This window comes from Engraulis encrasicolus, chromosome 2 (genome assembly GCF_034702125.1).
Source record: "Engraulis encrasicolus isolate BLACKSEA-1 chromosome 2, IST_EnEncr_1.0, whole genome shotgun sequence".
In the NCBI taxonomy this organism is placed as follows: domain Eukaryota; kingdom Metazoa; phylum Chordata; class Actinopteri; order Clupeiformes; family Engraulidae; genus Engraulis; species Engraulis encrasicolus.
Window position 1 is genome coordinate 42,350,770 of NC_085858.1, and position 17,206 is coordinate 42,367,975.

Below are 17,206 nucleotides of genomic sequence, written 5' to 3' on the forward strand. Positions count from 1 at the left end.
CGTAGCAATATTTTATGTCTATAACATGCCGAAATTAACTGTTGTGCACATACTACTATAATGCATAACATGCTGTATGCTTTCAGCATCCCACCCATTTCAAAGGGTGTCCGGACGCCCAGGAATATTTTGAAGATGGGACATTCAAATGCCCGTGCTGTACTTATACAGCAAAGGTCGAATACAGTTTCAAGGTGCATATGGGCAACCACCTCACACATGCTGTGCATCATGGAGGTAGGACATTGCTTTTGGTGTTTTTACATCAGAATATTGTTGGAATGGAGTTGTTGATGTGTTCTTTTTCTGTGTCACAGGATACTATATCTGTAAATGTGATAGGCCATGCAGGTCAGCAGCACATTTTCACTGCCTGTACTGCAGCCAAACTGTTATCAGGAAGGGGCAGGCTTTGACGCATTTAAATAAATGTGTCAGCCAGCCACAGCACCTGACCTCCACCTCCCAAACGCCACTTCCTGCCTCCACCCTCCATCAACTGGCCTCAACTGCTCCTCCAGCCTCCTCCACCCTCCATCACCTGGCCTCCTCTGCTCCAACACCACCTCCAGCCTGTCCACCCTTCATCAACTAGCCTCCACTGCTCCAACACCACCTCCAGCCTCCTCCACCCTCCATCAACTAGCCTCCACTGCTCCTCCAGCCTCCTCCACCCTCCATCACCTGGCTTCCACCACTCCAACACCACCTCCAGCCTCCTCCACCCTCCATCACCTGGCCTCCACTGCTCCAACACCACCTCCAGCCTCCTCCACCCTCCATCACCTGGCCTCCACTGCTCCAAGACCTCCTCCAGCCTCCTCCACCCTTCATCACCTGGCCTCCACTGCTCCAACACCACCTCCAGCCTCCTCCACCCTCCATCAACTGGCCTCCACTGCTCCTCCAGCCTCCTCCACCCTCCATCACCTGGCTTCCACCACTCCAACACCTCCTCCAGCCTCCTCCACCCTTCATCACCTGGCCTCCACTGCTCCACCACCTCCAGCCTCCTCCACCCTCCATCACCTGGCTTCCACTGCTCCTCCAGCCTCCTCCACCCTTCATCACCTGGCCTCCACTGCTCCACCACCTCCAGCCTCCTCCACCCTCCATCACCTGGCCTCCACTGCTCCAACACCACCTCCAGCCTCCTCCACCCTCCATCACCTGGCCTCCACTGCTCCAACACCACCTCCAGCCTCCTCCACCCTCCATCACCTGGCCTCCACTGCTCCAAGACCTCCTCCAGCCTCCTCCACCCTCCATCACCTGGCCTCCACTGCTCCAAGACCTCCTCCAGCCTCCTCCACCCTTCATCACCTGGCCTCCACTGCTCCAACACCACCTCCAGCCTCCTCCACCCTTCATCGGCCGACCTCCAATGTACCACTTAAAAGAAAAGAAAAAGTTATGTGTCCACATTGTGGTGTTGTTATAAATCGGAGGAACGTGAAGTTGCATATCCAAAGAAAGCATGCACCAACAGCAATGGACATAACATCTACTAAGCACTTAAAGGCACAGTGCCTTGACCACAATAACGGCATATTTGCCGTCATCAAATCCTTTTCTGGCCCCAACACTGCACTCCATGTTCAAAAAAAGACATGGGGGACGAATAGGAGCACCAGGTGTGAGCTGGATGTATGCAAGGTTAATGCTGAATTTGCTGCGAGATCAAATTGCTAGCATTTTGAATGTCCCCATATTCAATCCCTGCAGTACTGCCCACCAGCCAGGGATGATGACCCATCCCTTGAAGGGGATGTGCTGCAGGAGATGGTAAGGCAGAAGTGGTTTGGCAAGGAGAAGCAGGACCAGTGCTTGAAGCGGCAGAGAGAGGCCATAGTTGCAGGGACACCCCTGTCCTGCCAATTAACTATATGTACTCCTCCAACCAAAAAGTACATCTCAGTCTTTGAGCCTACTGTGTCTTATTACAGTCGGCTTGGTCGAGTCATTGTGACTTATGATTCAAAACAGCTGTCCTGGCACTGTCCCTGTGCTAAGCCCAGGCAGTCTTGCCTGCACAAAAACATCACCAAGTGGCACCTGTTCCAGGTCGAACCGAACAGTTTTCGCAAAACACGGAGTATGGAAGAGGAAGGAAGCCAGTTCCCTTGTGAGGTGGAAGGAATGGACGAAGAAGTTAATCCACCAGAGGGAAGGGCTGTGGAGAGAATGGTGCGCTACATTTACCACTCCAAAAAAATGCCTCCTGTTCTCACCAATGACGTGATCATCACCGATAATTTTCCAAAAACCTTTACACCAGCAGAAGTATACTGTACGGAATGTATGACACCAACTCTTCTTGGAGAACCGGAACTAATAACAATAAAGGGGAAAATAGTTACTGTGACGGATGTAATTGAAGGTTTGTAAAATTTGAATCTAAGCGTCTTATTTCACACCGTCTTCTGCAAGGACTGTTTTTGTTCCTGTCCTATGTTCATTCATTTTCTTTCTTCTGGTTTTATCTATCTACTGACTAAAATGCCAATTATCCTTCATTTGCCTTCATCAGGCATTTCACTGTACCGGAAACGGTGCCATACGTGTGGAATGGTATACCGGTACCAGGAATGGTCAGAAGGCATATTCAATTTTGATGACCACACCCTGCTGTCTTTGCACCTATGTCTGTTTCTGCGCAATAATCTTCAGGTAAGCTGTGAAGTTTCTTTTTATCTTCCAATTAACTTGAGTGTAGGATGAGCGGTATTCCCACGGGCCATGGAATTTCTGGAATGTCATGAAATTTCAGTAAAGCTTTTTCCAGTCATGGAAAGTCATGGAATTTCACCGTTTTGCATACAGTCATGGAGTACCATGGAATTTTCCTAACAGTGCTGCAGCAAAATGTATACAGTATATTATGTTTAATATTTTTGTTTAGTCTACAATGTTTTTGAGTTCTAAAATGATTCTAGAAGGCTAGCCATCATGCATTAACCACAGACCTAAATGTACCAGTTGTGAAATGAAATATTTTTCTCAAATATATTATGAAGCCATGTGACTGGGAAAAACATGTTGCACCATTGCACATTTCTGACATTTAAGCCTACTTGAGTGTAAGTTCAGACTACCTCTGCGGGTAAACATTTATGTTTAGTTTTCATCCTTTTTTAACTTTGTCATTTCCTTTTACGGAAGTGTTCATGGAAATTCTGTGGTCATTGAAAAGTCATGGAATTTTAAATCAGACTTGGAGTGGGAACCCTGTCTATGTATTTGCACTGAAACCAGAATGACTGTTTTTTTTTAAAATATGAATCAATGGTTTAAATGTGCTTATGCTGATTTTCAGACCCATCAGGCAGTTAGTAGGGCCATTGAGGTTCTAGAGAGAACCTCTGGAAAGACTTACCCATCCAAAAATAAGATCCTGCAAGCCTACCTTGCATTTGAAGCTCTCACGGGTCATGAATACACATATGCCTGTGTGTCATGTGGCCATAACCCCACCAGTGTTGTGATGGATCTTCACAAGAAGGGTGTCTTCAGTATACCTCGTAAGCCTAAGTCTTTCTGACTTAAGTCTTCCTTCCTATCCATAATTGTCACGTTTGTAATTTCCTACCCTTGTTTGAACCACCACCTTTTATTTCTCTAAGTGGGCAACATTGAGGAGCCACCTGAAGATTTTGATGGCGACGTAGACATTCAACAGTTTTGGGACATGGTGTGCTTGGAAATGATTTCTTGGGGGCTGATGACTAGTGAGTATGAGGGCAATTCGCCCAATTCTATTTTATTCGTGAGAAGTTGAGGTGTACTGTTTGGTATGGAATTATGCACCGTGGTATATCAACATCATTAATGCAAAAACTTGACCCTTTATTTTTTCTTACTGGAAGACAACAAGGCAAATCCATTTGTTGTCAAGCCCAGTTATCATTTCTGGGCTCCGTGGATTGGGCCTTTTACCAGGAGGGGTGACAAGGTGCTCAATACAGAGTTTCAAAAGCGGCATACACCGCACAGTGCACAGGAGGAGGTGGAATTGACTGTGACTGAAGACCGCCTTACAGACGAGCTCCTGAAGCTTAAGGTCTTGATACCAAATTCTTTTGTTATTATGTGTGTCCATTTTAGTTAAAATTGGAAAAAAAAATGTATCTAGAAGCCATGAGTTTTGCTTGCAAATTCATATGAAGGTGGTACCCGGATCTGATGACAGGGATGATTCAATTATCCTGTTTTGATACTATTGGTATAATGCTATATTCAACAAATCACGTATGTTCATTTTAGATGGATTTTGAGACTGCAGGGACAAATGAAGAACCGAGCATCTTATGACAAAATGTTCCAGCAAATCTGGGGGGCTTCTGGTAAGGTCACTTGCGTTAAGTGTTTTGAAATTTGTTTTGTTGATGAGGTGGATTACCTGATTGACCTGTATGTAAGAAAAGTGTTAATTCAGAAAATGTACATGATGTCACCATGTTCATGTTGAAATACTTAAGTCCCTGACAATGGCCCAGATATTTTTTTTTTTTTTTTTTTTTTTCATTTCAAAAGCTAAATTGCAGCTTTGTACTGATGTTTTGTGTTGCCTGATATGCTACCCTTTACTTGGGTTTATCAACTATACTCTGCGGGAAATAACTGAAATGATTTGATTGAACTTCAATGATTTGATTTGGACCAGCTTGGTCCCTGCATAATGCCTCTTCTAAGTTGTTGTATGCCCTGTTTCCTCTGTCAGGTGGCTGGGCAGTAGTGACGTGCCCATGTTCGGTAGTATATGGAGTGAAGTTCAATCTCAGGGCTGAGAGCCCTAGGGATTTTACAGACATGTTGCTTTCCATGAAGCATTTCCCAAATGTGACCCTGTATGACTTTGCACGAGGACTGGCAACTCATGCCAATGTCAGAGAGCTGGGAATTTTTAGACCACATCAGGGAAGGCTGCTGGAGCCTATGGCATCAAACATTGCCCTTGCCAGCTCAGGCCAGGCAAAAGTGAGTCTACCATGGCTAGCGCTTAGGAAGGAGGTCCCTGATGTTGATGGCCACCCCATTTCTGGATCGGCAGACCATTACGCATTGTATGATCGCTTCCATGAGGGCAACACCAAGGATGCCAGGGATGTCTTGCGGAGGGTGGATCTCGTGCCTGAGATTTGTGGCTGGGTGAATAGCCAGACGGCTGAGCAACTATTTTCTGACATGAGGAAGAATAACTATTTTTTAAACATGATGTCCCCTTCCTCACACATCTTCTTAATGAGAAATATATTGCACCACCTTAATACCATCAAGAATTCGGCAACCATCCAGAAGATGAGAACGATGCTGGGTCCAGGAGTGGACATCCAGTTCAACACAAATGGCCAGACAGTGCTTGGTTTGTATCATATTATCATTCTGCTGGACACTTGGACACTAGTTGTTACTTGCAACTGAATTTGCTTTATTGGTGATGTTTTGAAAACTTGTAGATTTTGGTCTTATATCAGTTTTCCCTCTTCTACCTACCTACCAGCTGAAACCACTGGGACCAGAGACCAGAGACCCACTCAGGAGCCTGCCTCGCCCACTCAGGAGCCTGCCTCGCCCACTCAGGAGCCTGCCTCGCCCACTCAGGAGCCTGCCTCGCCCACTCAGGAACCTGCCTCGCCTCCAAGTAAGCCTCCACCTTTCTATCCCCAGTGTCACACATCAGCACAGAATAGATGTTATAGAATAGTGTCATCTTTTGTACCAACTGACGTGTTTGTGTGACTTGGTAGGTTTTTGTGTCATCCCCACCAACTGAAACCTGTGGCCATATTTTGTAATAAGTAATGTGTTGTATTTTGCAACAGCTTGTGGTCCACACTGCGCTGACTCAACAGACCTCAGGAAAGTAAGGCCCTGCAGGCAGTCTTGGACACCTGGAGGCCGTCATCCTCTCCAAGACCAATTGGTACAAGGAAATATTAGCGGACTGCTGGCTTAATTTACAGAAGTTACTCTCAAAACACTATGTTCACTTCGTTTTCTCCTACTTTCAGTTAAGCTACATTCTGGATGAGAGTCGTCCCAGCCAGGAACTTGTTGTGTAAGATGGGCCAACATGCTTGACGAGGGAGAATTTTCTTACCTTGGGTCATAACAGGTCAATGGACTCAATGGTGAGTTGCACATTTGCTTAACAATCCAAAGCAAACGTGTGCATTTGTGCGTGCGTGTGTGTGTCGGAATTGTGTAAAACACTTTTACGTGATGTTCTGCTGTATGCCTGTGTAACAGGGATTTCAATGTTTTTTTCCTTTTGTATGGTTTGCGTTGTAGTCAGTAGTTGCTGTGTTTCTTTGTGTGAAGTGAACTTGTAGAATGAAAATGATCCTGTTGTGTTCCATTCTAGGTGGGAAATGCTTGCCTCCGTGTTGTGAAGGAGATGACTGAACACCAGGTATGTACTGTCATTTTTTGTGCGTTTTATTTGTTGCTTAAGACACCTTCAGTAACTTGCCTATTTTGATACGTGAAAGTACACGTTATCTGTCTGTAGGGAAAACATGTATTTGTTGTTGACCTCCACATCCCCCCAACGTGGCTCCATCCTCTGAATGCAGACCCTTATCACGCCTTTCCAGTAAGAACCTACACACATTGCTCAAAGTGTACTCTGATCCTAAATATTCAAACTGACCAAACTGTTTTTCTTTAAGGTGGACGTCACCAGCATGGACGCAGTTATTGTCCCCTTGTGGACACCAGGCCATTTTTTGGTTTGTGTAAGTGAGGATTGCTTTGAAACCTAAAACAACTATGCTGTTGCGGGGGGGGGGGGGGGGGGGGGGGGGGGGGGGGGGGGGGGGGGGGTGTTTACTTGCACTCTGTCAACTTGATAATAAGGCTCTGATTTCTTAGGTGATGAAGCCTCTCCAGAACAGGCTTTTGTTCCTTGATTCATTGTATGCTCTACGAGAACAAGGTTTTGGACACAAGACGTACCAAAACATCCTCAGGTTACAATAGGACACAATAGGATGTTTGCTTTGGGCGGTCATGTTCCCCTGACTTGCCAGTGTTAAAGCAGTTACTACAATAGGCGGTCATGTTCCCCTGACTTGCCAAAGTTAAAGTAGTTACTAGGCAATCACGTTCCCCTGACTTGCCTAGTTTGTGTCTTGTTTGCAATCAATCCTGACAATTGTACACTGTTTAAAATAATTTTTACTAGGGCTGTGGCTAGAAACCTGATTCCTGGAATTGAGTGGACAGAGGAGACTGGCTTGGATATTGAGGTAATAATTAATGACATAACAAGCACGTCATGGCATGTACGTATGTGGGCTATTGCTGTTCATCTGACAATGTTTTGGCACAAGGTCTGCCGCAACAAGTCCAAGGTGTGGATTGTGGAGTGTTTATGGTGATGGTGAGTTAATATGGCCCATTAACATAATGTTCATAACGTGTCATATGACTGGAAATATACATTATGGCTTATCATGCTACAGCAACTGCTGCTGCAAGCACGGCTTGCCAATGGTCGCGACCAACCGTAATTATATCCCCGAAACGCGGAGCGTCCGCCGCCGCGTAAGGTCTTTCGTGTTAACGCGATAACTTTTGAACGGATGTTTGGATTTGTCCCAGATTTTTTGGGTGAATGCTCTAGGGCAGGTTCATGAACTGATTCGAGTTTGGAGGTCAACACTTTCAAGATGGCTGAATTCAAGATGGCCGAATTTTTGTTTGGTCCATAACTTCTGACCGGGTGGATGGATTTGTCCCAGATTTGGTGTGTGAATGCTCTAGGGTAGGTTCATGAACTGCTTCGAGTTGGGAGGTCAACACTTTCAAGATGGCTGAATTCAAGATGGCCGAATTTTTGTTTGGTCCATAACTTCTGACCGGGTGGATGGATTTGTCCCAGATTTTGTGTGTGAATGCTCTAGGGTAGGTTCATGAACTGATTCGAGTTTGGAGGTCAACACTTTCAAGATGGCTGAATTCAAGATGGCCGAATTATTGTTTGGCCCATAACTACTGACCGGGTGGATGGATTTGTCCCAGATTTTGTGTGTGAATGCTCTAGGGTAGGATCATGAACTGGAATTAGATTTTGGAGGTCAACACTTTCAAAATGGCAGCATTTTCATATGGCGCATAACTTCTAACTGGGTGGATTGATTTGCCTGGTGACACCTTATTTTAATGGTTCACCATTCCAGTGAATCTACCATATTAGGTACAGTGTAATAACCAATGTAACAATATTTAATACCATGTAATACTAGTGTAATACCAGTGTAACAATATGCAATATCAGGTACCGTGTAATAACGAGTGTAACAGTATGCAATACCATGTAATATAGTGTAATACCAGTGTAACAATATGCAATACCATGTAATACCACTTACGCACAAATGTAAGTAAAAAAAATTACATTGTATTAAATATTGTTACACTGGTTATTACACTGTACCTAATGTGGTATATCCACTGAACCATTAAAACAGTTTTACCATTTGCCCCATTTTTTGCTTCATTTTCACAATAGTCGTTTGGTTTTAAGCCTATGCACGTCATGTCATGTCTGTATGTATCATATACGTTTACGAAATGGTGGACGGGAGTGGTAGGAATGATGGGGGACTGGAAGCGTTGCGTTTCGGGGATATACCTTAAGCAGTCGAAGGCGACTGCACAGGCAGTCTAGTTAATTTTTGTTCTCGCAGTACTCCTGGTATATCGCTATGGATGCGTCCTTTGATTTCACCATTGTAAGTACCATCTGTGTGCTAACTAATGTAAATAACATTATCATGATGCTATGTGGTTAACTTAATTGTAATGTTTTTCAGCTCGATATGCCTCACCATGCCTCACCATCTCCGGAGGTGGTGGTGCCAGCTTCTCATTGAGAACTATGAGATTGAAGGGTATGGTTCTTTCACTGCAATTGCAAAACAAATACAATTTCAACCAAAGTAAAGCAAATTAAGCTCTCGCTCTCTCTCTCTGTCTCTCTCTGTCTCTCTCTCTCTCTGTCTCTGTCTCTGTCTCTCTCTCTCTCTCTCTCTCTCTCTCTCTCTCTCTCTCTCTCTCTCTGTGTCTGTCTGTCTGTGCCTTGAAACTGTAGATATGGCAAAAGATTTTCGCATACTGAAGGCGCTGGAGAGTTCACGGAACTGACGCCCATATTCCGCGTGCCAAGGAAACGCCACCTTCCTCCAGAGGTAAGATGTTAGTGTTGCTAACTTGCTTAATATAGCCTATACTTCTTTGTTTGGGTCTTTTAGGCTTTTCTTGGACTGGCCAGTAAATGTGGGGTTAGAAAGACAGTGTTAAGGGCCGTACACACACGTCGCTGCTATTTACTCGCTACTTGCTCACTCGCCTACTTGCCACTCGCTCTGGGTGATTTTGTTTACTGGTTGTCATGGTTCCCGCTGTCCGCGCCAATAACGTCCGTACGAAACAAAATGTACGCTGTTTAACGTTGGTCGTGTGCTGTGCACAGCCATGCATATAATGGTGTACACTGTATTGGATGTATTTTCCTCAACACTTTTAACCAAAGTGTGATGGCGTGCAGAAGTTGGGTGGTCAGAACACAGACCTGTGTTAACAGGTCTGTGGGTCAGAACACCACAGGGGCAACGTCAACTGTCAATAATCTGTATTCTGCATTCCAATTGGTTACTCGCTTAACTCGCGTCGCTCGAAGATAAAATAAGTTTATCTCGGAACCCGCCCACATCGCATCGCTTGTACTCTCCTCGCCTACTCGCCAGCGAGACTCGCTGGAACACGTAGACATTCTATTGACTTCATCCGCTGAGCGAGTAACTAGCAGCGACGTGTGTGTACGGCCCTTTAGTCAGGGGTGCTTTTCATACACATGGCATTAACATATTCTCTAATCATTATTTGTCAAGGAACATTCATACGACAAAAAACCAAAGCCTGACACGGAGGAGGGTGGACTTTTGGAGGCAAGTCAGAATAAGTTTCATTGCCTTACATTCTATCACATTTTGAGGAGATTCAAATTGTTCATACCTTTAGAAATATATAATCAGAGTATGCGACATTGATTTTTCTTTCCATATGTCTTTTTTTTTTTTTTGTCCGGACCCTACTTTTCGGATGTGCCTTACTCTATCTCCACAGTTGCCATGGCACGGACGGTGATGGGGCCATCTTGCGGCTAGCGCTGACGTGCCACAAGATGAGGGACGTAGTCTCCCAACCAAGTTTTCTTGAAGAGGCCCACTTACAATGGCTTGACAGTAAGTTAAATAATAATGTATTTGCAGAACAGCATCATCACCTAATGATATGCTGTGAGAAATGCAGAAAAGTACAAGCATGTGTGGCATTGTGCAGTGCCGCACTAGCAGACTGGGAAGCAGCTTCTTCCCACATTCACTGATGAAGACTACATGATCATTGTACATCACATGATGAACATTATCATTCCATGACCACTAAATTCACTAATATGCCATTGCACTTTACCACTTGCACCTTATATATTGCACCTGTGCTAACCCTGTTACATAGACTTTTGACAAAGTACACTTGCCTTGACTTGAGCTGATCTGAACTGTTCCTGCTTATTGGATTATAGGTGTGGTGAACTGGAGCAGGATGGACCCTTGCCACAGGGAGAAATACAGACGGCCCTATACCATCTCGCAGTGCAGATACGTTTTTTGTGGCCAGTTGTTCAAAGACTGCCGAGAGGGCTACATTGGAAATGGTCGGCGAGGAGTGCTAATGGCCTTCTATACCACTGATGACTGGCCAGGGTACTGCAGCTGGGACTGTTTTGTTAATGATGGGGGAGATTTATAAACACACACACACACACACACACACACACACGTCTCTGTACCCTTCTGCTCCATACGGGCTTTCTTAACTTATGTGCCCCAACCTTGGCAGTTAAAGCATTTTATTCTCCCATTATCATGACCCCCTCTCTGATTTCCTCGTCTAGTGGCCCCTCTCCCACTTCTAGAAAATTATTTCCTGCCGCCAACGGTCAACCTACCAGCCACCTTTACTGGTAAACATTTTCACTTGGACTCAAGCTTTTAATAATGTCCAAGCAGGTTGTAGGCGTATTCATTGTCATTGTGAAATGGAGCATCTCATGTATTGTTGACATAATATTCCGAATGGCTTCAGCTGGTTGGTAACAAAGTTGTTAATCATTTGCCAGCTTTATAACAAAATAATGGGCTAGAAAATCACCTTACGAGGCAATACAATGTTTAAAGTGGTTGAATTTGAACATGTTAAAAATAGTGACTGGTAAAAATCGTCTGTGACTGGTAGATTTTAGAATCTTCCCGCCACAGTGACTGGTGGCGAATTTTGTTAAGGTTCATCCCTGTTTTGTACCAATGGGCTATCACCTCATCACGTTCAGCCTTTACTGGATGCTCTCTGTGCCCTATACGGTTGTAATGCATGCACTTCGCCCACACTAAATTGCCATTGTAAGTCAGAGGGGGCGCAAAGGGGATTGTGCGGCATGTGTGTTGGGGATCTTTGGGGGAAAAAAAAAAAAAAAAAGAAACCCCTGTATATCAAGAGGGGGTTGTGACCCCCTGTAGATGCTAGTGAGTCGGGGGGGGTGCAAAGGGGATTGTGCGGCATGGGTGTTAGGTATCTTTGGGGGGGTGTTAAATGATCACAAAAAAAAGAAACCCCTGTATATCAGCCCCCCCCCCTGTAGATGCTTGGTGACCTCCTTGTGTGGTCCTGACCCCTAGGTTATTATGGCTACCCACTGTCTGAAATATGTGCCAATTCGATATGCCTACAGCAATAAAATTCTTGCAACAAGCAATTTCATTTGTTTGAGTGATTCTTTGTATTACAATCACCTTGTAAGTTTATGAAATGTTTCAAACTTATATCTTACCTCCTGGATATGTTATCAATATAGGCTACAGATCATTAAATCAATATGTCAATTTCTTGTCAATGTCTCGTCATTCTGTCCTGCAGCCTTAAATGTAGCGATGGTAGAATATTTCCTGCATTAGATATCGCATACTTTCGCAATTGCTTTGTCGTATGTCAATGGTGGACAAATGAAAATATAACAGGCCTATGTGAAATGTTTTCAGGTCGACAAAAGCAAATGGCTTGCTTCACATAATTTATTACATTTTAATCTTACGTGCGCAATAAAAAGGCACAAAGGTCATTTTATACATCCCGCTAAGTAAGACGGCACAACGCAAAGGTAAATTTTATATACATCTGACAAACTTAAATAACTTTGTTTCCGGCTCGCGGAACGTAATGAAGTGACTAAAGACGTGCTGAATAAAAAGCTACAAAGGTAGTTTGTGAAAACGCAGAGGTAATTTTTATATATATCTGACAAGCTTAAATAACTGTTTCTGGCTCGCAGAACGTAAAGAAGTGACGAGAGACGTGCTGAATAAAAAGCTACAAAGGTAAAGGTAATTTGTAAACCTTTAGCAAAGATAAATAACTTTGCTGCAGCAAGCGTATGTACGTGTGACGCAATCAATAGCTGCAGCAAGCAAGCGTGTGTACGTGTGACGCAATCAATAGTGGACCAGTGGTAGCTCCACCCCCTTAGACCTAGGTCCAACTGGCTACAGGCCGCAGCGACATGTACTTGGGAGATGGGGTGAATTTTAATTTCACGAAACTCGCCTGTAATTTCAGTCTGTCCGCCAACCGTCTTTTTGTTTCCACGGTAACTCTCGACACAACTCTTAACTGGCCGCAGTGCCGCTGTTGCGCTGAAGTTGGTCTCTCCGCGGGCAAAGATTATCAACTCTCTCTGACGTCCGCGTGGAGTAAGTAGCACAAATCAGCGCAAGAGAAATGAATAATAACAATAACGGAAAATACGGACGTGCCGTGTATCCCTATTCAGTTGGACTATTGCCGCTGGCATCTGCAGCTCAACAAGGTAGTCTAGTTCATGGCTCATTGCAGCTAGTCTGTGTGGTTTTAGAACTAGCTTTTCTGATAAGCCTGGACGTCCGTGGGCTTCTATACAGACATGACAGGACGGTTAACACTGTTGTCAGCGAGCATGGTAGAGCCACTACCTCTGGTTTAACAACATTGTTGCTTTCTATTTGCTATATGATTGCAGCTATGAAAAAAGGGAAGGAGACGTCCAGGACTGAAGCAGAGCTGTCACCTGTTGCAGTGCAATGCAGTGCAGTGCACTGACTGACGTGAATAGTAGCTGTGGTCCTATTTATAGTTTTCGGTGTGGGCAGGCCAAGGGGAATACGGTGCTGTCGTGTCCCAGGTTACCGCTAGGTATGGTATTATGGGATGTACCGGAAGGAGTACACTCTGTTCTAATAAAGCAAGCAGACGAGCAGACGCGTGTTATGGAGCGTGCTTATTCATAAGATTTAATTCTGAATTGTATCTACCGAATGCAGAGCAAAAGTAGGTACACAACATTGGCGACGAGGAGTGAAAATGCGATAGATATTTAAATCTGACAGTTTAGTTAGTTTAGTGAACTATGGAGAAATCCGGAATTCAGCACTTCGCATGCTACACTGAGCCAGCAATGCTAGGCATGAGGTGGAAGCGGTGGCTAACATCGTTTGAGCTATTCGCCGACAGCAAAGGGCTCATCTTGGGAGAAAATACCCCCGTGGCTACACAGCAAAGACGACGTGCACTTCTTCTGCATCTAGCTGGACCTGACGTGCAAGACATCTTCTCAACTCTACAAGGTACCGGTGGTCCAACGGACTACAAGGAAGCTGTCGATGCATTGAACGAGTACTTCGTACCTCAAGTGAACACTGCGTTAGCCAGGCACGAGTTCCAAAAACTGCACCAGAAGCCAGGTGAGACCGTGCAACAGTTTGCTACTCGCCTACGACAAGTTGTGAAAGACTGTGGCTATGGTGGCGATTCTGATAACCAAATCAGGGATGCAATTTTGAGTAGAGGAACGTCCGAATATGTGAGGAGAAAATTGCTAGAAGTGGGTCGTGGACTGACGTTAGCAAGTGCTTTGGAAACGGCAGCACAATGTGAGACCATCGAGGAGCAAATGTCCGCCATGTCAGGTGCATCGAAAGCGACCGCCGAGACGGTCAACCACGTTTCCTCGAAAGGAAAAAGGGGAAAACAAGTAAGTTGGAATGCAAAAGGGAAGCAATCCAAAGACTATAATAAAAATGATGGAAAATGCTACCGATGCGGCAATAGCGACCACATGGGTCGAGATCCGAAATGCCCTGCACGTGGGCAGACGTGCAACAAGTGCCACGGGAAAGATCATTATGCAAAAGTGTGCCGCACCAAGAACTTGAAAAATAGACAGACTGTAAACAGCGTCGAAACCGAAAATACAAGAAATGACTTTGCTTTTGTTGTAAATGATGGTGACATGCCCGAAAGACTTTCATTCTGTGTTGGGGGAGTGAATGTGAAAATGCTGGTCGACTCCGGGGCTACAAGCAACGTGATGGGGGAAAATGCATGGGAAAATTTGAAAGCAGGACACATTAAGTGCCACTCCTATGTCCCTAAGACAGAAAGGAGGCTCTATTCCTACTCCTCCAGCGAGCCACTTGTAGTCAAGGGCGAGTTTACATGTGACATCTCCATTGGGAACAAAACTGAACAGGCTGAATTCATCGTCATCAAGGGAAACGGTGAACCACTGCTGGGGAGGGAAACGGCGACACGCCTGGGGGTGTTGAGAATAGGCGCCAACATCTCTGCTGTGACTGACCTTAAGCACACACTCCAGCAGCAGTATCCCGAAGTGTTCAAGGGAGTAGGAAAGTTGAAAACACGACAGGTCAAGTTGCACATCAATCCAGATGTGAGACCTGTAGCCCAGCCACTTAGGCGCATACCATTCAACCTCAGGGGGGCAGTGGAGAACAGGATTAAGGAGTTGATGAACTTGGACATTATTGAACCTGTCAATGGCCCCACCCCATGGGTGAACCCGGTGGTGATAGTCCCAAAACCGGGAAATGATGTTCGCCTGTGTCTTGATATGAGGCGGGCAAATGAGGCGATAGTGAGGGAACGCTTTCCAATCCCCACTGTGGACGAGCTACTCCAAGGCATGAACGGCTCGACCATATTCAGCAAGCTAGACCTGAAATGGGGTTACCACCAACTCGAATTGACCCCAGAGTCACGTGAGATCACCACATTTGCAGTGCACAATGGCGTGTACAGATACAAAAGACTGCTCTTTGGTGCCTCATCCGCCAGCGAGCAATACCAACACGAGATCGCCAGCGCACTAACTGGGATCGAAGGGGTGGAGAACATCTCCGACGATGTCATCATCCACGCCGCTGACCAGGAGACACATGATCAACGACTGCACGTTGTCATGGCCAGGCTCAGAGAAAGCGGGCTAACTCTGAACCCAGAAAAATGTCCAATGTCAATCGCTCTGCGTAACTCACGTAGCTCTGTGTCAGAGGCAGATGCTTCCTCCACTTCTCTGGTGGTGAGTGCTTTTGGGGTTGCATTCACTGAACCCAACAAAATGCCAGTTCAACATGGACAGACTCTGAACCCAACAAAATGCCAGTTCAACATGGACAGACTGATCTTCATGGGCATCCTGCTGTCAGAGAAAGGAATCGGGCCGACAGAGGAGAGAGTGCGCGCTGTGACTGAAGCAAGAGAACCGGAGACCGCCACGGAGGTGCGTAGTTTCCTGGGGCTAGTAGGTTACAGTAGCCGATTTATCCCTCAGTTTGCAACCCTGTCTGAGCCACTGAGGCGCTTAACAAGAAAAGACACACCATTCAAATTTGGCCCAGAGCAGAAACAAGCATTCAGTAACCTGAAAGCAGAGCTAGCTAGAGCCGCAACACTAGCTTACTTTGACAAAGATGCTAAAACATGTGTAATAGCGGACGCAAGCCCTGTGGGATTAGGCGCAGTACTGGTCCAAAACCAGAAGGGAATTAGAGTTCCTGTATGCTACGTAAGCCGCAGCCTAACACTCTGCGAGCGCAAATACTCCCAAACAGAAAGAGAGGCACTAGGTCTAGTGTGGGCCTGTGAGAGACTGCATCCATACCTCTATGGGAGAAAGTTTGATCTGGTCACCGACCACAAGCCATTGGAGGTGATATACGGGCCACGTTCCAAGCCATGCGCACGCATAGAACGCTGGGTCCTCAGGCTGCAGCCGTATGACTTCAAAGTGGTCCACATCGCAGGCAAAAACAACATTGCTGATCCGCTGTCACGACTTCTCACCGGCGAAGGGAGGGGAGTGCAACACGAGCATGGAGCTGACGAGTACGTGAGGTTTGTCGCAGTGAATGCAACCCCAAAAGCACTCACCACCAGAGAAGTGGAGGAAGCATCTGCCTCTGACACAGAGCTACGTGAGTTACGCAGAGCGATTGACACTGGACATTTTGAAAAATGCAAACAGTATGCAGTAGTGGCAAATGAGCTATGCACCATAGGTTTCCTGGTTCTGAGAGGCACACGCATCGTGTTGCCACAGGCGCTGCGAGCAAGGGCTCTTGCACTGGCCCACGAAGGACATTTAGGAATAGTGGGAACCAAGCAGCACCTCAGAACAAAAGTGTGGTGGCCAGGAATGGACAGAGCAGCCGAAAGACACTGCAAGGCCTGCCACGGCTGTCAAATCGTGGCCACGCCTGACCGACCAGAACCGCTGAGACCCACACCGCTACCTGATGGACCGTGGCGAGACGTCGCAGTCGACCTTCTGGGACCTCTCCCATCCAACCACTCCATCTTGGTCGTAGTGGACTACTTCAGCCGTTACTACGAATATGACATCCTGACTTCAACCACAACAGACAAGGTGATAGACAGCATGGAGACAATCTTCAGTAGACACGGACAGCCAGTCACCTGCCGATCTGACAACGGTCCGCAATTCAAGTCAGAGCAATTCAAACTGTTCTGTGAGGAGAATGGCATCACACATGTGAAAACAACACCCAAGTACGCTCAGGCCAACGGGGAGGTTGAGCGTCAGAATGCGTCACTGATGAAAAGAATCAGAATAGCCCAGTCAGATGGACTGGACTGGAAAAAAGAACTGAGAAAGTACGTGACTGTGTACCGTGGGATTACCCACACCACAACTGGCAAAAGCCCAGCAGAACTGCTCTTCAATCGGAAGATTCGAGGAAAACTGCCTGAACTCATCGAGACTCACACAGACCAGGAGGTATGTGATCGT

General features: G+C 45.9%; 1 long non-coding RNA gene and 1 pseudogene across 1 annotated transcript; both read left to right on the forward strand.

The window, feature by feature from the left end:
* Positions 1-1,339: 1,339 nt before the first annotated feature.
* Positions 1,340-6,068, forward strand: LOC134464696 (uncharacterized; annotated as a pseudogene).
* A 2,776-nt stretch (positions 6,069-8,844) lies between these two features.
* LOC134462709 (uncharacterized) lies at positions 8,845-9,953 on the forward strand. The gene is made up of 3 exons (XR_010037566.1): positions 8,845-8,897; positions 9,098-9,194; positions 9,897-9,953. It is a non-coding gene; the product is annotated as an uncharacterized LOC134462709 (long non-coding RNA).
* Positions 9,954-17,206: the final 7,253 nt, after the last annotated feature.